The sequence below is a fragment of the Mirounga angustirostris genome, unplaced genomic scaffold, assembly GCF_029215605.1.
Source record: "Mirounga angustirostris isolate CCGP_5_RB_7025 unplaced genomic scaffold, mMirAng1.0.hap1 SCAF_5, whole genome shotgun sequence".
In the NCBI taxonomy this organism is placed as follows: Eukaryota; Metazoa; Chordata; class Mammalia; order Carnivora; family Phocidae; genus Mirounga; species Mirounga angustirostris.
This window is the reverse complement of record NW_026991713.1, coordinates 33299895-33324638: the sequence shown is the minus strand read 5'-3', so window position 1 is coordinate 33324638 and position 24744 is coordinate 33299895. Positions and strand designations below refer to the sequence as shown.

The 24744-nt window shown below is 36.4% G+C and overlaps 1 pseudogene; it reads right to left on the bottom strand.

Annotated features, from left to right (window-relative positions):
- Positions 1–6000: 6000 nt before the first annotated feature.
- LOC123837366 (RNA-binding protein EWS-like) lies at positions 6001–24507 on the bottom strand (annotated as a pseudogene).
- Positions 24508–24744: the final 237 nt, after the last annotated feature.

Below are 24744 nucleotides of genomic sequence, written 5' to 3'. Positions count from 1 at the left end.
GAATCTGACCTTTTTACTAGGTCCAAACTACTATCTGAAAGAGTTACAAAACTGATACTCCTATTTCTACCTTACCCTTTTACCATTCTTTTTTCTTTCATGATAAACATTACCTTCTTACAAAGAAATATTAGTCACTTTCTAAAAATTATATTTTATTCTTCAATGGCAATCTCTTCTACCAAAATGAAAGTTCCACTTTCATTTTGGTAGAAAGGACAGCATCTTTCTCTCTTTTTTGTTGACTTATGTATCAGTGTTCCTCAAAACAGAAGCTGGCTTACAGTAGGCACTCTTTAAATATTTGTTGAATGAATAAATACTTTTATATATATATATATATATATATATATATATATGTATGTGTGTGGTTATGTATACATATGCATACATATATATGTGTACAAGCATGTATGTATGTGCATTATTTGTATTACAATTTATTCTTTTGGTGGACTGATTGCAAGTATATTATTTTGGATCTTATTAAAAACATAATATTTATTCTTTCAAAATTCCATTCTACAAAAAAATCATGGCTTAACTTATATCTATAAATTTTAAATCAGAACTTTTAATGAAGACAACAGAAAATTAGCACTCAAAGACTTTGAGGAAATGAGAGGAATGGACTTATGTTGCCTCTGAATATATCCACAAAAAAAACCCCAGCATGTTGCTTGTGTTATTTAACAGAAACTTGAGTAGACTAACCTCCTCATTCAAAAATATTTTTTGAATATGTACTGTGTGCATGTTTTTGTAAATTGTTCTGTGTTTGTATGCACACAAAAATGAATGAGACACAGACATTGCTCTTAAAGCCCTAATAAATATTTGATTTTTATTTAATGTAAAAATAATTATAATATGTGAGTCATACTGTTAACTCAGTCATTAGTCTACCAGGAGCATATACATAGTGTTATAGCTACTCAAAAAAGGAGAGATAAACACAGAGTTTTGTGTTTTTATCTCCTTATTGTGCTGCTGTGAGAAGAGAAAGGAAATTTTTTTCAAATTGGAAAAGTTTTCTTTCTGTTTTGAAATAAAGTATCTGTAAAAGTCTATTAAAATTTCATACGGCAACTAAGGACATTTTGGAGGTATCTTTTTTTAATTTCAAAGCTATTTCACTTTGAAACATGAAATGGTTAAATTTTTATAACATGAGGGACTACAGAGCTTTGTTTTTATTGAACATTGTATTATGGTTATTTCAATAAAAAACATCCAAACCAGACACTAATTAGCTATATATCAAAAGGGTCATCCATATGAAAAGAATTTTAAATACCCCTGGAATTAAGGTAATTTATGTTTATGATTAAATGTAGGAATAATTAGCCCATCCCTAAATTATAGAATGAAGAATATAAATTCATGTTACAGAAGCAATGATCCCAGGTAGCATTTACATTTAACTATAAAAAACACAGTGAAATACATTTGCATTTTTGAAAGCTGGTCTAATTATTCTTGACTCAAAATTCATAGTTAATCCACTTGGCAATTTCTGAGTATAAATTTTATTCATTTGTTCCTTAAAATATCTATTTCTAGAAGAGAAAAAAAACAGATATGCCTAAGATATGCTTTTCTCCCCAATATGACAAATCTCATAAATTCAGAATATTTGGAAAGTTTTCCCTAATTCTGTTTTTTCCCTGTCCCAATAGAATATGACCCACTTCCCTAGTATTTATTCTTCTTTTATTCTTGACATTTTACCTCCAACCTCTTTTACAAATTTCCCTGAGTTTACTACCCATATGACTTTGTTTTTATTTTTTTTTCTAAATTCATCTTATGTTCTGTTACATATTAATACATCCATAAGCTTTTAGCTTTAGAAGAGTGAAAACTCTTATCTATTACACTGACATCATCTATAAAAATCCAGTGGTGTGCTGGTATACTGGATCTCAAAAGAAAAAAAAAATACTAATTTATACTGTTTGCCAATTTCTCTAGTGTAAATATTCCCAGTTTGTTGATTTCAAGTTACCAAACCAGCTGGCAAAATTCCTAAATATTTAAGAATAGGCTTTCACACGCTGGTAGCTGCCAACTCAGGCACATGCTGCACATATTCAACTATCTCTATTTGGAATATTTTAAATTACCTGTAACTACTTCACGAAGTAGCCCATGTATTGCTGGACAGTTCAAGTTTTTAAAAAAAAAAAAAATCTCTTACGTTGGCCCAACATATTTTCCCATGAAATTTGTCCCTGGATTGGCATTAATCACAATTCAAAAGCTATACAATGTAAATAGAAACCCTTTGCCATATGACAGTCATTCAGACTTTAAGGAAGCTTCTGTGAGTGTCTTTTCTCCTAGGTTAAACACAGTTCCTTCTAACTGTTCATATCTGAGGGTTTCCATAGTCTTTAACAACTGATCTTATTCCTGGGCTGTACTGTAATTAACTGTCAATGGGGTCTAGACATTAACACGTAACTCCAGATGTGGTCTGGCTAAAGTAAGGAGTCAAAGAATTATTAATTTTCTTTCCCTGGCCACTATAATTTTTTTAGTACAGTTTGAGGATTCATTAGATATTTTTGGCTGCCACATCACACAGTTGGCTTGCATAGAATTGTAAAACCAACTTTATCCACCCAGGTGTTTGTTTTTACCTAAAAAGCAGTTAAGCCAGTTTTCGATCATTCTGTGCTTGTCCAACTAATTTCTGAACCTAGGTGTAAGAGTTTACATTAATACCTCTTACATTCCATCCTATTAATTAAGCTCTTCTTTTCAAACAATACAATTGAATCCATAGCCTATCAACTCTTTCCATTTTTGTGTTTGTGGTATTTTCAGGTATAAAAGTATGCTTTCCCTCTTTTCACTCAAACTAAAAATAATCTAAAATGGTAAAGATGATAAAAATGAATTGAATGCCTTTCTATAGGAAGCAGCATATGGAAAAACCTGAACTTTAGATCTTTTCATTTTCTCTTGTTCCCTGTTCCTTCCCTCTCGTCCATCATTCTGAAATGAGGAGCTGTAGCCCAGAAAACACAATTAAGCTTTTTGATATCATCTGGAAGGACTTAATTCCAAGTGTATCTTTGTCTCCAAAATTATTTTTTCAGTTAAAGAGATGACAGCTGCACCTGTATGATCCAAACTCCCTGCCCCAAATCCTTCGGGCTTCAAAGTTACTAGAGATATAATTCATGTTCCTTTCTGAGCTATCACTCATTTTCTCATGACTCAGCAGAAGGAAACAGCTTGAGCTTTTTCTAGGTTTTGGCAGATTGCTCCTTATCTCAGATAAGAATTTCTTAGAAGATAACACCTTTCCCAATAAACTGTGGAGAAAGTTTATATAACCAACTCTCTGTACTTCAAAGAAAATCACTAGTGCTAATTATAAGTCTTTTCTCCAGGAAACAAAACTATTTTTTCTGTACAAATCAGGATCTGTCTTAATCATCTTACATCTCACAAAGGACTGAAATCACTTAACAGGTTTTTGTTAATGTGTTTACATATGCATCTTTTTTTAAAAGATTTATTTATTTGAGAGAGAGTGCGCCCAGGCGCCTGCACGCATAAAGGGAGGGGAGTGAAGGGGAAGGTCAGAGGGAGATGGAGAGAGAGTGTCAAGCCAACTCCGCACTGAGTGTGGAGCCCTACAGGGGGCTGGATCCCACGACCCTGAGATCAGGAACAGACAAAACTAAGAGTCAAACCCTTAATTGACTGCACCACCCAGGCACCCTGACATATGCATTTTAAGTGAGAATTTTCTCAAGGGGCTAACTGATATAGTAATGTGATTATAAGATTAATTAAAATCTCTCTGGACACATTGCTGTTTCTGTATTGAAATAACAACCATTTTCTCCATCATTCCCCAATGAATTAGATACCAGGAAATAATTTTATCTTGCATTCTTACATTCCAACTCCTATTTTAACAACCCACTGCCCTTCTCACATGTAACTTGCTCCTTCTTACTTTTTGGTTTTATTGCTTCCAATTAGATGTTTCTTTCTGTCCTTATTTTATCGATTTGTGTTTCTCATATCAAACTCAAGCTCCCAACAAAGCTTTTAATCATACCTGACCTTAATCAATCCTTTCTATGCATTCCCTCGAGCACTGAAGTACCCAGTGTGATGCACACTAAATCAAACATATTAATATGTTGTGGATATATTAGTGCTCATTATTTTCAAATCTCTTTTGCATGCTTCCCCCGTTATATGACAACTTCTTACAGGGTCGGGATGTGGTCAATCTCACCATATAACTTCCTGCTCAGAACACTTCCAGGGCCTTTGTGATAAAGTGAGAATGCCTTAGAACAGGATATGAAGCTTCTGACTTCTCTCCAGGCTCAACAGGATACACGGCTCCTCATGTCCTAGTCTCCTGAGGTGCTCCATAAAGTTCCCAGAAGTTACTATTTCACATTTAGTGTGCTCTTGCTGCTTCCTGGAATGACCAAAATTTCTGCCCAGTTTGGAAGAAAATTTCTTCACCTTTAAGGGTCAGGCTCAGCTCAAGTATCCTACCTATCCGGAGGAAATCCAGCCCTCACCTCTGTGGCCCTCTCTCCTACTCAATTCTCTTTCCCACCAGTGATGCAGTTCTGTAGGTGGTAGCTGATAGAGCACAGGCTTTAAAGTCACATAGACTGGTGTGAACCTAGTTCTACCACTTTCAAGTTGTGGGCCTTCTGTCAAGTTATTTAAGGATCCAAAACCTCAGTCTCCTCATTTGTCAGTGGGCAAAAGTTCCCCTTCCTAGGGTGGTTGTAAGGATTAAATGAGTAATGCATTTGAGGTGCTTAGCATTGAGGCTGGCACAGAGTGAGCCCCCAATAAATGGCAGCTTTTATTGGACCATAAGGTCCTTGAGACCAGGTCATCTATGAAATCAAGTGCCTAATGCTTAGTAAGTACTCAGGAAATGGTTACTGAATAATGAAAGTGAGCACCTCTACCACCAGGGAGCAAGGTATCCCCGGGGTGAGGATAAGATTAAGAGGAAGTAAGAGGTAGATTATTTAAATCTTTTTTCATTTTAGCTTGCCGTACTTTAGACCTCACCTACAAAAGATTTTTACTAGCCTTTCAGCACATTTATATGTGAGGGATATTTGAGCTATGACTAAAATTTATATGCAGAAGAGTGGGAAAGTTAGTATGAAAAATAAAAATTCTAATTAAGAATATTTTTAGAGTTTAATGAGACCCAAAGCCTTTTTTATAGGTAGTTACTCTTCCATTAATTTTCAGATCTATGAAATGGTAGAAGGGAAGCATTAGGATGTTCATATGACAAGTTCCTTAATCAAAACACATGGCAGTTGCAATTTCAAAAGGCCATTGTAAAAATCAGTATAGTTGTTTATATGACAAACTTTTTGATGTGTTATAAATTGAAGCAGGCTTAAGTGAACAATGACATTCAAAAATACTAGTTTACTATTGGGAGAATGTTTATAGGTAAAAAGTAACCAATTATATTTAATTCTGAAAGACAAAAATACTAGCAACTGCACATTCGGAAACAAGTCTATTCGTTTCCACAAAATCTCTCCTACAGTGGATATTCTTTACTTTTTACTTATACGTTGAATAGCTTCCTAATGGTTTTTTCCAGCTTCAATTTTTTTTATTATTGTTTATGAACATTTGGAATTATATTTAAAAACAAAACAAAACACCACAAATACCACTGTTACAGTTAGAGGCCCTCTTGGGTCTCTACAATGATACTGAGCGTGCTCACAACGGGTTCCCATTATTTAGTCTTAAACAACCATCTTTAAAAGAAGGAAGAAAAAACTTGTCCCACTACCATTTCACTTGTTTTAATGTTTCTTCACAAATGGTAAAAAATACTGAAGTACAGACAAGGAATAATCATAATACTGTGGCCAACATTATAAATGTGGAATTATAAATTTAAAACATTTTCTGGTTTAAAAATAAATCTGTAGTCAAAACAGCTGTGCAGGGTCTCTGCGTCTAGTAGGGCTGGTCTCTGCGGTCCTGACAGTGCTCACTTTAATCCATTTTTCCAGGTCCTCCACGACTGCCTCTTCTTCCTCCCATCTGTTCCATCAAAGGTCCAGGGAGCCCACCAGGGCCGCCCCATCTTCCTCCACTAAAGTGACCTCGGTCCATACCCCGGCCACCATGGAAGCCCCCTTTGTCTCTACCATGACCACCTCTGAACATCCCACCCCAACCATCACAGTCCATGGGGCCACCTCTTCCTCCCTGCATGCCACCAGAGCTGCTTCTGCCACGGTCACCACCCAGGGGTGGAAAGGGTGGTTGGAAGGAAGCCTTCAAGCTTTGGAGCCTTAACATTGGTTGCATTCTGTTCTCCAGGGGAAGTTCTGGTTTCCACACCCTGGACTGGGGCACTGCCAGTCTCCAGCTCGGTGCTGGACGTTTCCTCCTCCGGCTGGGTTCCCTCTGGAACCTTGGGGCCCTCTTCGGGGAAAGCCACCCCTGTTTCCTCCATGGCCTCCCATGTGACCCATTGGGGCCCCCAGGACCTCCTTGGCTCCCCGGACCTCCACGGAGTTGCTGCAGCATCCCTCTGCCCTTACGGGGAGGCATACCACCCTGCATGCTGTGCATCAGAGGCTTCTTCCTAGCAAGAGAAACCTTAAATTTGCTCCCTTGAAAATCTTTCCCATCAAAGCACTCCATGGCAATCTTGGCAGTTGGTGGGTCTTCACAGGACACTGCAGCATCACCTTGAGGCTTTCTTGTTTCCTTGTCCAAGTAGATCTGGATCGTGGGTTGTCCGTTTCTCTTATTCATCTTAACAACTCCATACTGCTTAATGAAGTCTGCCAGATCATCTAGAGTCCCATTGTCATTTAAGCCTTGCACATAAATTGCACTGTTGTCAGAGTCTTCATCTGGATCTACAGGTGGGCCTAGATCAAGATCTGGTCCTTCGACCAAGGACCCACCACTTCGCTCTCCAACACCCATTCCACTGCATCCTCCTTCCTGCCCGCCTCTGCTCATGCCTCCACGATCAAATCCCCCTCTTCCCCTGCCCCATTATCAGGGCCACTCATACTCTGATTCTCTCCTGGTCCAGAAAATCCTCCAGGCTCCTGCCCATAAACACCCATGCTGCTGGGGTGGTCCTGTCAGAATGAACTCTGCTGCCCATAGCTGCTGCTCTGTTGGCTATACTGACTTGGAGCCTGGCTGTGGGATCCAGTTTGGGGGGTGGGGGGAGATAATAGCGGGCAGCTGCTGCCCCTAGCTGCTTTGTTGACCATAGCTACTCTGCTGTCCATAGCTGCTGGGCTGCCCATAGGTGTTCTGCTGAGAGGAACTGCTCTGATCATAACTAGTTGGCTGTGCAGAGGAACAGCTGGTAGGAAGATAAGATGGTGGTACCCTGACTGGCTGCAAGGGGTAGCTCCCAGGTACCTGAGGATAACTATAGTTACTCTGTCTGTATCCTAGGCTGTGCTGGTTGTAACCTCCTGTGCTAGACTGAGGTTGACTAGTCTCAGCAGATTTGTTACCATCCTGCAGTTTTGCAGGTTCAGTGGCTGCCGGCTGCTGCCCATAGGCTGGGTAAGCAGGCTGACTGCCGTATGCAGACTGAGCTGCCTAGGAGGCCTGGGTGGTAGTGACCATAGCAGTGGTGGTATCATGAGCACCAGTGCCGTCCCCCTGGACAAACTGACTGTATGCCTAGGGTGGGTGGAGGGGGGCAGTTGGAGTAGTATAACCAGCAGGATGCTGTCCATAAGAAGTTGCCTAGGCGGTCTGCCCATAAGTCGCAGTTATCTGAGTCTGGGTATAGCTGACATCAGTGGGCTGTCCATAGGTTCCATAACTTTGCTGCCCATATGCCTGGGTGGTCTGTGCATGTTCTTGAGTGGACTGGGCAGTGTATCCACTGCAGCCTTGCTGGGCTGCAGCTTGACTGTAGGTACTGTAATCTGTGGACACCTTTTTCTCTCCTTCCTTCTCGATCTCTCCTTTTCCAGCTTTAATCTTGACCTACCATAACAACTCCTTTGAAAATTGGCCAATATAATCTATCTAAAGCATAGTTCTGATCACATGCCATCTCCACTCATTAATTTTTAGATGACAGGCATTCTTGAAAATTGCAAAGTGATTAAAAAACTTTAATCAAGTTGAATTTTCTCAAAAGAAGTAAAAATGATAGAAATCCAAGAAAGAAATCCTTTGTGTTTTTTTTACATGTTACATGAATCTGAATAAAATATTAATATTTACAGAGAAAAGTGAAACTTCAGACAGCATTAGTCTATAACCATGAATTTATTATCCTGCTTCTCCATTATAAATGTCTTTTTATATTCAAATGTCTGCCATGATTTTTCATATTTAGTTTTTTCTCACATTATACTGGCATTGATCTGGTTGTGTTTTCACTATGGTAAAGCAAGTTGATAGCAATAACACATTCTTGTTTGCTTTGTGTATGATGAGCCCCATTTTTCCTTTGTGTTGGTGGCCTTTTAATAGTTATCAGAGATCTTCTTTTGAAATGAAAGGATTTTTTTTTTTAGTTTTGATTTAATCTAAAATAAAGATTAAAAGAAAAAAATAACTTGGGATAACTCTACATTCATAAGCCAAGCATCTGAACAAGTGAATTCAGTGTCCTTTGGGAAGGTCAGTTCCACTTAGGAAGTCACCTGTCATCTTGCTCAGTACTTATCTTGCTTCCTTTATTTGCAGGGATACTGAAATGAGTTCCTACAAAGGACAAATGCTTAATACTCAAATGATGGGATCTCTTAGTTTTTGAATTTCTCTTATTAATCTGAGTACACATTTTAAAGAGAGGAATACATCTCATCTCACCACAGTGTTTCTTTTTTTTTTTAAGATTTTATTTATTTATTTGACACAGAGGGAGAGAGAGAGAGAGAATGAGAGAGAGATCACAAGCAGGGTGGGGGGCATGGGCAGAGGGAAAGGGAGAAGGAGGCTCCCGGCCAAGCAGGGAGCCTGATGCAGGGCTCGATCCCAGGACCCAGGGTCATGACCTGAGCCAAAGGCAGACACTTAACCGACTGAGCCACCCAGGCACCCCTCACCACAGTATTTCAAAAAGCATATCAATTAATCATCCATAAATGAAAGGCAGGTATATAGCATTGGGATTCTTATATTCTACCTTGCATTCTACATACGGTTATGCATTTCATTCTCTCCTAGTTGATCTGGAGCTCCTGTAGATAAAATACCTGCCTTGTCTATTTCTTTTAGCACTGACAGAACATAATACATTGCTTTACTCATCAGAGTAGGTACATAAAAAATGTTTATTGAGTCAAATTGTATTTGATTAAATTTCATGACAGGATAGCTATTTTGAAGAGAGGGAAGATGTATTTATCGGAATTGTTGTTTTGTGATTATACACTGCAACATTCATTAAAAGGTCCAAGCAACTTATATTTAGAAATGAATATGCCAAGCAACATTACCCTTGATTAACAAAAATTCCTCTACTGAAATTTCACCACTCTAGTAGAAAATGGGGAGTTTCATTGTTGGCAAGAAACATTCACATAGAAACCAAATGATGAGAAATATCCAGCACCTGCTGCCTTTAGGCAACTCTAAATTAAAGCTTTCTATGTTTAGACATACTACACATCTAGATAGCTAAAGTGTAAAATTATTTTGCTTGGCAAGATTTTCCTACTTCATCTTCTTGATTTCATCTGCATGAAATAAGTCAGTCAACCACTATTTGTTGGCTAGGTGACAAAATCTTTGTACCTCCCTATCAGAGAGTTCACTGAATTTATTGATTGGTCTTCCCAGGGTTTCCTTCTAACTATACAGCTATTAATTTATAATATACAGAAATGCAAATCATAACTCTTACATAAAATGAACATGAGCCAAAAATTTTATTTAACTCATGAATTGATGAGGGAACCAGTAAGATACTATAATGAATTCAGAGGAGGTTTTGGCAATTGGGCCTTCAGAAATGCTGGAATTAACCTGCAAGATTAATTAGATGCAAAACTGCTTAATCTTCCATACAGCAATAATGGGTAATATTTGGCGTTATGTTTTCTAGAGGGCAGAAATAAATTTTATCTTTTTTTCTGGGCCATACTGATTTGTACTACTAACATTTTTTTAATGTTATCTTCTACTTTTACAGAGATTTAAAATGGCCCTAATCAGTAGAAAGCCGGTTAAAGCTACATACCCTGGTGTGTAGAAAGCCAGTTAAAGCTACACACCCTGGTAGAATCTGTTAAAACCCAGAGGGTCCACTAAAAGCATATCCAATACTCTTCTTTGTCAGTTTGGGCAATTTTTTTTCCTGAAAGTTTATCTAGTGTTGGAATGTGACCTTGATATTTAATCTTTTTCAGGATTTTTTTTTTCTCAGCAATAGAGCTTATTGCAGTTTATTAACACACTGGTACTCAACAATGTGATTGCTTTTTTAAGGGTATTAACTTTTGATGGGCAACATACTGGTTCAAGATTTAGCTAGTTACAAGACTCATTCAACTTAGGAGGGAACACTTAGGAATTTCTGATTCTGTGTCTTTCCTGAGCTCAGTCCTTTCCAGTCAAAGCTGTGCCTCCTTTCTCTGCTTCTCTAACCACTAAACAAAGATTCGTTATCTGTTTTCAGCTATGAGCCCAATGCCCAGATTAAATTCAAAGCTGTTTCCAGTTCTGAAGATCAGAAACTCATTCTATTTCCTCCTTAACTTCCATGCCCGGAAGTTCTTTTAGTCCTATGACACGTGGGCCAGGACAAATTTCTTTACTGTCAAAGAGAGTCAAGAGTGGAGTGGAAGGGGAGTTTAAACAGTTTTTCTGTGTCAGTGGATCACTTATTCCCTGATGAAAGTCAGGAGTAGTTGCACTTGCAGGAGTGGTGGTGAGGAGTGGACACATGCACTTAGAGCCATGCCTTAGCCAAATAGATAATGATAACCCTTTAAAAAACACCTCAGAAAGTATCTCCCCTCCTTCAAGTCAGAGGGAGCATTTGTACAGAGCTAGATTTCCAAGGACTCAGTCTGTAGGAGTATAGCTATGGGGGTGAGGAACTAATTATTTTACAAGCAAATCATATTCTATATTTGGTGACCTGAAGAATGACATTCCAGATTATTCACCAAGTATAACAATATGATTAATTGCTCCTTGAAGCTACTTTCAAATATAGTCAAATCACACTCTACTGATATAAATTAAACATGCTTTCATGTGCTGTTACTTGCACTGGTATCAAAGGTGAAGTAAAGACAGGTAGGAATGAAGGCAAGGAGCCCAATTAAATGGTTACTTTAATAGTCCACCTAAGTTGTAATGATAGTCTGGACCTCGGGCAGTTGCTATAGAAAAGAAGAGATAGTTCAAAAGCATATTTAGCAGAATGTGATGAATTAGGTGTGAGGGAGAATGCAGGGTCTAAGGTGACTCAAAGGTGTCAGCATCTCTGTAAACAGCATCTCTGTAAACAGAGGTTTCAGAATATTACATAAGAGTAGAGTATAAGCATTTGGGAATCAGTAATGATTATGATCCTTCCAGACCTTGAGCATGTGGAAAAACAAATATTTTCTTTTGGGGAAAGACTTAAGAGTTTTCTTCTAGTAAGAGAGGTAGAGTTGGCTTTTCATTTTATTTTGTTTTATAAATATTTTTAAATATTAGACTAGTAATTCATTAGGCATATTTAAAAGGTGTGGCAAGGGGGGTGAGGGAAAGAACAGCTTTGTATGAGAGTGAGACTGGGTAAATAATATATAAAAGAGAGGTTTCTATAATAAATGGTGATCAAGATGTAAAGATCAGGATTGTAAAGTTGCAATGATCTGACTGTAAAGTTTGAACTCTAATATCAACTTGGGCACGGAATCTCCTGGTGTCTCAGCAAGAGAAGCTCAGATAGGGGCTTGGAGGCTTCTAATTCTTTTGGAGTCAGGCTTGAGGGAGTTTCTCGCTTCTAGTCTAGAGTATAGTGTTTGCCTTTATGAACAGCTTTTAGATGTCCCCCTTTTCTCCACTAAACGATCTCCTATAGCATGGTTTCCTTTTCATCCAAGATTCTCTCTTCTGAGCAAGATTTGTCTTTTTCAATGTCTTTCTTGGTGTGGTATTCAGAAATAGTGTACACAGTGCTATCCTAACCTAACTAGATAAGAGGACTAAGATATCCCTAATGGATAGATGAGTATAAGTTCAGGAGCATACTGTGGTTAGCTCATTTGACATCATACTATTGACTTAAATTGAGGTAACTTCCAATAAAGCCCTAATTTTCTTTTTCAATATGTATTTTTGTGTGTGTGTGTGTGTGCGTGTGTATGAGAAATATAGTTAGGTTTGATCAGTCAATATTATATGTCTTCATAAATCCTGTACTTATAATCCTTTCCAATATTGTGTTTTCAAGCATGTCGATAAGTTAGAATCACCAATGATAATTACAAATGTGAAATAAAACAAAGATAGAGCCTGTGTCATGATGTTAGAAACCTCTTTTCAAATTGACATCCATTATGCAGAGTGATTGATTCACTTACATTTAACTGCACTATCATCTTTTCCACATTTACGTATTATCTGTAAGTATCCCATAAACAATGTTGCAGATTGCTCCATTCGTGCTATGCAGTCTCTTTACTTGAGTCCAATAATCCCATAAATCTGCATGTTCTAGAATTTTTGGATATATATATACATACACATATATATTAAATGTCTAATATGTTAGATATTTATATATCATACCTAGATACTTTAGGTGTGATGAAAATACTTTGCTAAATCCATCCTCTGAATGCTCTTGTTTCCCTATTTCCCCCAATCCCTTCAACACATAAATCTAAATCTTTGGTCAGTTAGTTTTGTTGAGACGAGTATTTTGACTAACGGTTTTACTATAAGGTTTCTAGAGTATCTTCAACTGGAGAGTCTGTGGAAGGTTTGGGATAATCATAAAAGCTGGTGTCTAATTGATGAATGGTCTGACAATAAATATCTCTCTGTCTCTCAAGACTTAAGTCATTTATTTTATCAAACAAAGGACTCATTATGTCTTACATATATTAAGGTCACTTTTTGTTAACTATTGTATGTACCAGGCATAGGGCAGATATTGGAGATACAAAGATAAACCCTAATTAGTTCTTATCCTAAAGGAGCTAAGTAAGCATCTAATAACAGAAATAGGTAGTACTGAATGGTAAGAGATATAAATAAAATATTATGAGAATATAGAAGACCTGAAGCATGCGCCAGCTGGAATTTAAATCTAAAGAAATTTACAGTGTTCTCAAATTAATACTACTTATACGGAGTTTTATCTGAAACTTTTTTATTCTATAGAGAAGTCTGTTTTGAGGCAAACACTTCCATGAAGCATTGCATCAGACCCGTCTTGGCCCACCAACATGAACCTGCCGCCTACACCCATGTTCATCAACCCCTTCTTTTATATTTTTGTGGTGGTTGTGTTCTTGGGCTTAGCGTACTACAGTCAGAACATCCTTCGGTATAACTCAGAATGCTGAATAACAATCAAGTTCAGTCTCAATTGCACATGAACCTGGGGCCTATTTCCCCACATATATTGTTTAGCACAAAAGAGAAGAAATGCATTGCTTTGTGGAGGAGAAAGCAGGCCTAGGCTTGTTGACACCTATCTGTGGCTCCTTTCCAAGGGCTTATTTTCAAAAGCCAGATCCCCATCCTTTTGTTGAGTTGAAAAATTGAAAACAAATAAAAAGCTATAGGAAACTTCCTTTGTGGAAGAAGAAGCCATATGTGAAGAATTTTCATCCACCATGCACTGCCATGTTACTAAGTGTAAACAGCAGGAGCATTGCCTCATGATTGAATTTGCCTACAAGTGATTAAGGTCATACATTACATAAAGAAAATGAGCATACTGCTAAAATAATTGCTCCAACACTAATTCCACCCTGTTACGTCTTGCTAAGAATCCTTTGCCATCAATGCAGTCCCATCATGTTTATTGCAAGTTTCAAGCCTAGCCTATTACGATAGGCTTTTTCACTAAAACTTACTCCTTTATTGCCTTTCAGGATCAGGAGGACTAGATAATGAAAACTTAAATTACTCCCATTTGTAATTCTGTTGCTTACAAGGTCGTCAACAGCTACAGAATTTTATTGGTATGTTTGAAAAGCCATATGAAAGAATTAACTTTATATGCTTTTATGCTGGCGACTCTATTACAATATTCTCTTTCAGTTTCTATGGAAAGTCCTTTCATCCACAGAACAACAAAATTAAGAGACATTCTGCAGTGAAATAAATTCCTTTCATGTTTTAAGGACTAGAGTGATTTACAACTCCCCACTGAGATGAAGGTGCTCAAATTATCCCCCCCCCACCCATCTTTCTTTTCAAGTTTAAAATGAACTGAGTGAATTTGCCTTTGGTGTTTTATAACGTCAATGAACTTTAAAGAGCTTTTGAACAGCCACCAGGGACTAGATCATCATTTTCTTTATGTTCCTCTCCAGTTGAAACTGCCTCACTGATTTAAGCCAGGGCTCCCCAACCTGGATGCCTTGGTACTTTAGGGCACCATGGACACTGTTCCCAAAAAACTTGCCCGACTGGGCTTTCCTTGAAGATGAATACGTTGCTCTCCTGTGAAGAAGGACTACAATCAGAAGATGGGCTTCTTGCACACAGGAGATTTGGCCCCTCCTTCAAGTTAAGTCTCCACTCTCCAAATAAAATCTCTAAGACTCCTGTTGTGTACATGACATTTTCATAAGAGCTTCATCCTTTGACACCGACATGCCTGCCCACCACCCACCACCTACGTCCCATTCAAATTAGAAACTGTCTCATTCCCCTTTCCTCAGGTACCAACAGATTTAGGACGACCACTGCTGTTCTAGTTATGCGGCAGCTAAGCTGCCTTCGATGACCAGAAGTTGAACTTGCTTGTAAAGTCAGACTTTGAAAGCTTGGGACTTAATTCGTCAAACAGGTACAGGTACAGGGCATAACTAATATAAAAATAATAGTTCTTTTCAATTCTGAGATATTGTTAGCTGTCACAGACCAAGCAGGCTTGGGCCTGTATCTCTCAGGAATGATAGACCTTGAAATAAACACATGCTCCTTCATGAATCTTGTTGAATCTTGAGGAACATTTTTTTTTCAGGGTTGATATTATTTAGAAAAAACTAGATAGTGCTCTCTTGAAAGGTTTAGCTATTTATAGGTATATTTAACATAATATGTTAACAGTTACTTTTCATAATAAAGGCTATAAGTACCTATGAAAAGGTAAAAGCCTTTCTAAAAAATTAGAATAGTTTTTTAAAGTAAAGTCAAATTTATTTCTTTAAGACACAACTCAAATGTTACCACTCTGATTTTTCCCAACATAATTCAATACAATTTCCCTTCCTCATCTATACTGTTATTTTAGCCTTGATTATACTCATTTATTGTACTCCACCTTTGATACCAATAGTCATTTAGCCTGATCACAGTCTAATACAATTAGATTTGTATCCTGGATATTTAAATAAATGCCTGAATTGTATTTTATCATAAATAACTATATTTCACAATTTGGTAAATTGTTTTATATGTCCTTAGGCAGTTCTGTAGTAACTAAGTTATGGAAGTTTTAGAATGGTCTAACAATAAGTTTTTGAAGGTAATATAACTATAAGTAGAGTTAGAATGGTTTGTTAATCTGTTTTCAACACACATCTGATTGGGCATGTCATATTTTCACAAATAAATATATCCTTCTAAATCCAAATATGTGCTAAACACACAAGTAGATGAATTCCTAAATTTCAGTTTTTAAGAACTGAGCTTAAATAGAGAAGTATTTCAATTAAGAAAAGGTGATGACATCTCCCTAAATGAGTATGCAGGTATACACCTTGGATTTAAAAGTTGTCTCCTACTGCTAAGGCTGGCAGACATGATGAAAATGGCCCAGACAAATGAAATTTCAGTGTTCCCCGCCTGACTCTGATCCTCATATTTACTTTTTCTTCTTATTTTTAACACACTGAATCTGCTGCTTGCATTTTAACTTAGGCTGACAGTGATACTGTCTTCTGAGATTATACAGGTGTTTTATGGGAATTTTTATTCCAGAGCAGCCACTTAGAAAGCTGAATTGGGTTATAAGTTATTAACAATTAGAAAACAAGGGATGTTTTCTTCAAACATGTTTTCTTCCCGAGAGAACATATATATGCTTATCAAAATATTATTATTCCTTGAAAACATTTATTCAGCTGAACAATGGTTCTTGTCTTGTTATAACATGCAGGATATCAGGATGAATGTTAATGGAGGTATACCACCTTTAAGGAATGAAAACAAAAAGCAAAAAAAAAAAAATGCCTACTCATTTGAATTAATATTTCTAACTCATTCAAGAAATATATATTCATGGAATTAAGTAAGAATTCTGGATACAAATATGTGATTTTTATTCACATTGGTCTTCTTTCTAAGGAGTGTGGCATTATGAATTCTGTCCAAATAGATCTATTTTTATATAAAATATGGTTGAAAACACTAAATATGTGACTTATAAACTTTTCTACACAGGGTAAATGGATATATGGCAATAATTTGGTTAATCTGATCCCTGAAAGATTCAATATGGAAAAATTCAGATGAAACTGTTGGTTCTACTTTTTTTTAAATTTTGCATCTAAGTTGACAAAAATAACATGATTATTGCTAAGTCATCATTTTTTTAGATAGAGACAGATAGTAAATTATATCTATTTTACCAGTTATTTACTTTTTTAGTCAGTTATTGTATTCTTTATTTTTTTAGTAATTTATTTAAAAATTTTTTTTATTAACATATAATGTATCATTTGTTTCAGGGGTACAGGTCTGTGATTCATCAGTCTTACACAATTCACAGCGCTCACCATAATACATACCCCCTCAATGTCCATTACCCAGCCACTCCATCCCTCCCACCCCCCTCCACTCCAGCAACCTTCAGTTTGTTTCCTGAGATTAAAAGTCTCTTATGGTTTGTCTCCCTCTTCAATTTCATCTTGTTTCACTTTTCCGTCCTTCCTCTATGATCCTCTGTCTTGTTTCTCAAATTCCTCATATCAGTGAGATCATATGATACTTGTCTTTCTCTGACTGACTTATTTTGCTTAGCATAATACCCTCTAGTTCCATCCATGTCATTGCAAACGGCAAGATATCATTTTTTGATGGCTGCATAATATTCCATTGTATGTATATACCACATCTTCTTTATCCATTTATTATATTCTTTAGATCTTTAGTATATCCTCTACTTGGTCATCAACTCACCTTATATGTGCTAATTTTATTCTAAATAATGATATCAAGTTTTCCTAACCTGTTTGTCCATCCCACGTGTGTGTGTGTGTGTGTGTGTGTTTATTAGGCCTAAATGGAGATGGATGAGTGCTAATGTTTTATTTAGAATAAAATACCTTTTTTGTCATCCATAATAAGAAATTTTAAGTTGCTGTTTTGTATTATAGGTCATATATTCACCCAGTAATTTATTAATTCCTTCCACAAATATTTATTGAATGCCTTTTATCTTCTAAACATGTGATAATAAATAATTATTCCCATCTCAATTCAAATCTAATTAAAAGATATCTACAATTCTCTTTTCCTCCTGATAAATCAAATTATACAATCCAATCCAGATTAGTAATATACCAAAAATTGGTTTCTCTGTCCCAGAAATCCAATGGTCCCATGAAAGAAAATTGCTGGTTCTCTCTCTTCTAAATACTGTGTAACTTGAATTATACCTACTGTACACCTAGAAAAAAAATTCTCATGTGTATTAACTATAACCAATATTTTAGTTTTGTTTAATATGAAAGCCATGAAGAAAGATTTGTAATTTTATAAATAGCAACTTACTTTATTCTTAAAGTAACTAAAGATCTCTTCCAATCACCTAAACCACCATGTAACTATAGTTCTTTTTATATATATTAATACTTTAGGGGCACCTGGGTGGCTCAGTGAGTTAAGCATCTCACTCCTGATTTCAGCTCAGGTCATGATCTCAGGGTTGTGACATGAGGCTCCATGCTGGGTGTGGAGCCTGCTTAAGATTTTCTCTCTCGCTCTCCCTCTGCCCCCCCTCTAAAAAATATATATGTATATATTAATATTTTCTTCAACTTTTTATTTAAATTCTAGTTAGTTAACATATAGTGTAATACTGGCTTCAGGAGTAGAATTTGAGCACTGGGTGTTATATGTAAGTGATGAATCACTAAATTCCACTCCTGTAACTATAGTCTTTATAAGTTATTTTAGGGCCAAAATTCATACATTTTTATATTTACTATTATTTTAACTAGGAATAATATTCAAATAATAAGTAATTTGATATCTCAGATAACTAATGCCTACGCTGTAACAGGCTGTAAGAGCTCCTAAAACATTTACCTGTAATAATATTATTCCTCAAGCTCATCAAATGTGTATTCATGCCTAAAATTTTCTCCGTAATTTATATTATTGGACACTTAAAGAACAACCACATGTTTGTTATTATTTTAAAATAAAAGTACCATATATCATTCAGGTGATTCAGACATTATAAATGGAAAGTAAAAGTACTTCACCTACCTGGCCCTACTCTGACTTCTCTCAAAAATTAACCACTATAGGGGCGCCTGAGTGGCTCAGTCGGTTAAGCGGCTGCCTTCAGCTCTGGTCATGATCCCAGGGTCCTGGGATCGAGCCCTGCATCGGGCTCCCTGCTCGGCGGAGAGCCTGCTTCTCCTTCTCCCTCTGTCTGCCGCTCTGCCTACCTGTGCTCTCTCTCTATCTCTGTTAAATAAATAAATAAATAAAAATCTTTAAATAAATAAAAAAAAATTAACCACTATTGGGTGCCTGGGTGGCTCAGTTGGTTAAGCGACTGCCTTCAGCTCAGCTCATGATCCTGGAGTTCCAGGATCAAGTCCCACATCAGGCTCCCCGCTCAGTGGGGAGTCTGCTTCTCCCCCTGACCCTCTCCCCTTTCATGCTATCTCTCACTCTCTCTCTCTCAAATAAATAAATAAAATCTTTTTTAAAAATTAACCACTATTTTCTTATGTATTCTACTAAAATAATTTAATTAATATATTAAAAAAACTATACAAATATGCTTACAATGATTCTGTTTTAATTTTTACATGAGCTCTGTCTATATCAATATAGATAGTCATTTTTTTGCCTGCATAAAAACTTTATCATATGTCATGGTATTGACACATATAACTCATTTCACCAGTTTTCTACTTAATACTGGTTATTGATTTTATTTCTAGTTGTTTAAATTATAATGCTGCAATGAATAGTTTTGAACATATGTTTTTTAATTTTTTTTTTAAGATTTTATTTATTTATTTGAGACAGAGAATGAGATAGAGAGAGAGAGCATGAGACAGGGGAGGGTCAGAGGGAGAAGCAGACTCCCCGCCGAGCAGGGAGCCCGATGCGGGACTCGATCCAGGGACTCCAGGATCATGACCTGAGCAGAAGGCAGTCGCTTAACCAACTGAGCCACCCAGGCGCCCTGAACATATGTTTTGATAATTCTTCTGAGTCTGTCCAATATCACATTAATAGATATGAAATGCTGGAACAAAGAGTACCTGCATTATACATTTTGATAGATATGGCCAAATTTCCTTCCTTACATCCTTTTACATCCCCACCCAAAATTTGTGGCAGTTCATAGTTACCTACCCTCTCACCAATACTGGGTATTAGACCACTTTTCATATATATCTATCTGATGGGAAAAACATAGCATCTCATGCTTTATTTTTGTATCTTTATGTATGAATGAGGTTGAAAATTTATTTGTACATCTATAGTTTTTTTTTTTTGAAAGCTACTCTTTCTTAGTGTTTTCTGATTATAATTGCGGTATGTATCATATTATTTTATTGTGGCTTTGTGTATATATACTATTTAACTTGAGAAAATGAGCTATATGCTATTTCGGTTGCTCAATGCTGCCAATACAAATTGACATTTTCTCCTTTTTTTTTTAAACACTGTGTATCTTTTATGTTTTTATGTACTGAAAATGTCAAAAATTATTATCTGGTTTTGTTTTGCTTGGAAAAGCTATGCCTGGCTCTAAAATTCTATTAATTCAACAAAGTATTCTTCCAGCATTTTAATTTTTTCATTAGTAACATTTAATTATTAATACTGATAAGTATATTTCACATTTCAATATGAGTGGTGAGGTAGGGAAACAATTTAATTGCACTTTAAGTGCTCAATAGCCACATGCGGCCACTTCTCTCGTCCCTGTCTCTTTCTTTCTAAACATTCCCACTCTCAAACGCTCCCCCTTTTTTTGCAGTATAATTCATGTTTCTTACGTCTGTCTTCCAACTGCAGCCACACCTTTCAAGGTGATCACCAACAGAGGCTCTGTTGCCAAGCAACCCAAGCCAAAAAAGTCATCAACAGCTCTTAGTTCATTTATTAGTCGCTTTCAAAGAAGTTTGTGGTAGTCAGAATTCAGTCTGCCATGTAGCATCACGACCAGTTTATAATGAAAGTAAACAGATTCTTGGATCATATCTGCCACATATAGACGTTTGGTAAACAATCATGCATTATTGTGCAGGCATAAAACTCTTTCATTCACACTGTTGGGCAAGATTCATGATATACCCCTGTCTTTTCAGAGGTCGTCTCCATGACATGTTCACTTGACATCATTCCAAAGAGTTCACTCAGAATTATGCCAGAAGGAGAAATCTTTTAACCTAGTTGTCACCAGGCAACCAGGAGTCCTTCTAATGATGGCAGGATATAAAACCACTTGGGAAATGAAACCTTGGCCTCCCTTCCTAGACAAAGGCCCCAGACCTGGTTGGAGTCTTATACACTGTTCATTCGAAGAAAGTGTCTCTAAAGAATTTAGCAAATCCACAGATCTTGAATACTTGTAATTTCACCCGTGGAAACCCATTTTTAACATTCATTATGCTAATAATAGCTCAACAAGCTATTAATATTATTATGCTAATTATCAAAGCATCTGGCTTACATCAGGATAAAAATTTAATATGAATTAAGACCTTTCTGATAAAATGGTAACCCATCAGCCCTGGATCCGGGTTCTTGATTAGAATACTAACTGCATCAAGTTGTAACATTAACTGACTAACTCCCATATGCCCACTTTTTAATGCTGAAGTACTTAAATGTCAATGTTAGTCACACTTATCCAATTAATATAATCTATTTAGGAGGCAACTGGGAATAAGTAAAAACTAAGTTTTTTTTTTCTGTTGCATATTTTATATATGAAATTAACTTGGGTCTTGTATGTTGTAATTGAGAAATGCTGAAGTCTAAGTTCAGCGAGGAGTGAGTGTTACCTATATTGTGTCGCATGAAATGTAGCATTGTGTGAAAAAACAAATTCCAGGAAATTACTGAAGCCAGGAAAGATGATTCTTCACAATTTAGAGAGGAAAGATTTTTATGTTATTTAGTAGGCTATGAGAGAATAGTAGTTCATGAAATAAGGTAATTAGCTGAAGTGGTGAGATATATATATATATAGTTCCCAGGACTGCCTAATAGAAGAAAAGTACAATTACAGAGTAGGGGCTGAGGGGCAGTTCTGAAGCCCTATTTAGAGAATTTTCCTAAAAGACTCATTTATCATAGAGTAAACATGGTCCAAGGAATAAATAATCTTTGTTCCGTTACATTCACTTTGACGAAATGGGAATCTATTGAGGCCTATTGATACTGGTAGACTGAACATAAAGATGCAAAGATTTTAAAGACAACCGATGTCGCCTCCTCCATTTAACAGGACAATTCTAAGTCCCTGAACAAGAATATGATCATCCAACCAAAGTGTAATAGACGCTGTGGGTGGGAATCAGATCTATAAACTTCTTGTCTAGTACAACTTCTACAGCAAAACAAAACAAAACAATGTTGTTGGCATTTTTCTGGTACCAAATTACGAAGATGTCTAACCGGGCTTAGAAAAAAATAAAAGCCACGTCTTATTGAAGGAAAGGCTATGAGGAGAAAAATAATGAAATTCCCAGCTCAGAGAATAAAGAGATGGAAGAATTAAGCAGCCAGTGGAAGAATCAGAGAGCAGTCTAACATCTGAGTCCATGTTATGTGGAAATGGACTGTGGAAATCATCTAAAGAAGAAAGGGAAAAGTCCAACAGGGAAATGGTGATCAGATTTTTATGTGTTAAAACCACATGAGCAGGGGCGACTGGGTGGCTCAGTTGGTTAAGCGACTGCCTTTGGCTCAGGTCATGATCCCGGGGTCCTGGGATAGAGTCCCGCATCGGGCTCCCTGCTCAGCAGGGAGTCTGCTTCTCCCTCTGTCTCTGCCCTCCCCTGTTTTCTCTGTCTCAGTTAAATTAAATTAAATTAAATTAAATTAAATTAAATTAAATTAAATTAAATTATAACACTATAAGCAGAAGGGCCCACAGAAATACTAATTGAATTTAAGAGCTGAATTATCTGCCTGTCTAATATTGTGACCAGTAATTCATTTATTGACTGATATGTTAGAAAATAAATAAGGATCATAATTATTATGATGTAAGCATGTTCAGATTAACAAGATGGTTCCTTTTAAATAGAAACCAATCAACTTATAAGAAACCTTATGTTTAATATCTACAACTATAATGATTTCATTTGATAGGTTATAGGAACTACCTTCATTTGTTCTGACAGAGTGAGTATGTTATTACAGCAATTATTATGAAGTTACAGTACTTTACTATTACCATAGCAATATACTTGGCTCTACAAGCGTATTCTTGAAATTCATAAACCATTTAGTTGGCACTTCAAAATTTACTTTTAAATTGTGAAAAAATATTTTTATGAAGATTACCCATTCCCACCCCTAATGAAGTACAGTGCTTTAAAAGTTGTGGACAGGCAAAAAAAAAAAAAAATCACTGATAGCTAAAAACAAAACAAAACAAAATAGCATTTACTTTAGGGCAAACAACAAAATAATCATGGATAACTAAAAAACAAAGCATTCAGTTTAGAAAATTATTTCTCCCAATTGTTTTATTGCAACAATGACAGTAAATTGAAAAGAGTAAAATAATTCTATTTTAGGATTTCATGCCTTAAGATTTAACAAATAAAATTTAATAAAAGTTTCAGTAAATCCAATACTGCTTTATTGGTTTTCTTCTGTTATATTTTTAGAAAAAGAGTTTGTGAGAATAAGCAGGGATCTATAATCCTTAGGAAAAAGAACTCTTTTTACTGTATTGAAACAGTGAACTAATCATGTGTCTAAAGAAAAAAAAGTCATCCAAACCAAACATCTTAGAGTTCTGGCAAGAATTCTTTACCTTAGGCAACTAAAATAATGATCTACCTTAATTTAAGAATGTTTCTCAATCTTAAGTAACATTTGCCACTATAAATTATATGGTTGTTTTATTACAAGCGTGGTTCCCATGAGATAGAATATAGGCAAACCACCAAAAACATAATACGAGGGATTCCTAAGCCAGAATAACTATGGTAAAAAGATGTATGTGTGCCCGTAAGGCAAATGGTATCTTATTGACATATGTACACATCCTGTGTTACCTCTAAATTAAAAAAAAAAATGAGACTGGTAATGAGTAGGGATAATGATTTTCTTACCTCAGGGAGTCCTGAGGAAGAAGGGGGCTGGGACAGGTGCAAAGAACAGCTCAGAAGGGAAAAATGAAGATACCATAGCTTAGAATCTATCGGATCTCTAAAACCTTTCAGAATGTCTGAAATTTCTATGAATAGTTAAGACCTAATATTTCATTAGAAATCAAATAACTGGATCCTAAGAGGAAGATCTAGAATTACTGACCCATAAAGAATGAGTTTAAAACTCACAAACAAAAAGGCAGAAATTTTTTAAAGCTCCTATATCCTTTAGAGAAGTCATTGCATTTACTTGATAAATCAACACTCCACAGATTTTATTATTTTTCTCATTTTAAAGATGAGGTTCTGCCACTATGCTAATGTTAACCCTCTTCTCATAATAGAGAAATAAATCACTTACTTACAAGCCAAAGTTGAATATGTGAATTTGCTTTTCTGCTGCCACCATCTTTCTACTACAGTCTCTCAATCTCCTCTTACCTCCCCTCCCCACTCTTTTGTCAGAATTAGAGCTGCTTTATTACTTGTTCTTGCGTAACAGTAAAAGCAATCATGAAAATTTCAAAATGTCATTCACTTTCCAGATTTCTGACACTCCAATTTGCTTTAGCCTCTTCGTAAGAAATACTGCTTAGATTCATGATTACCACGTTGAACTTTTCTGTAAGATTTGTGGAAGTGGAAAAATTACACAGCCCCAGGCGGGGCCTAATGTACTTACCTGCAGCAGTGATGGGGAGCCAGTTTTCTGGTAGCTGACTGCAAATCTTTCCATGGCACCCGCAGGTGGGCCTAGTCAAGTTCTCTATAGCCCTTCTTTTTTTTTCTTTTGACACAGGTACAAAGGTGTCATCTTGCTTTTCTCTCTTTCTGATTCCCAGCTACTCCTTTCATCCCCCCTTACACTTGGCTCTGGAATTAAATGCTGTCTTTAGATTTTCATCTAAAGGTCCCCTTTCTGGAGACCCTAGAGAAAAAAAAAAAAAAAGCCCCCTTTGTTTTAAAGACTATA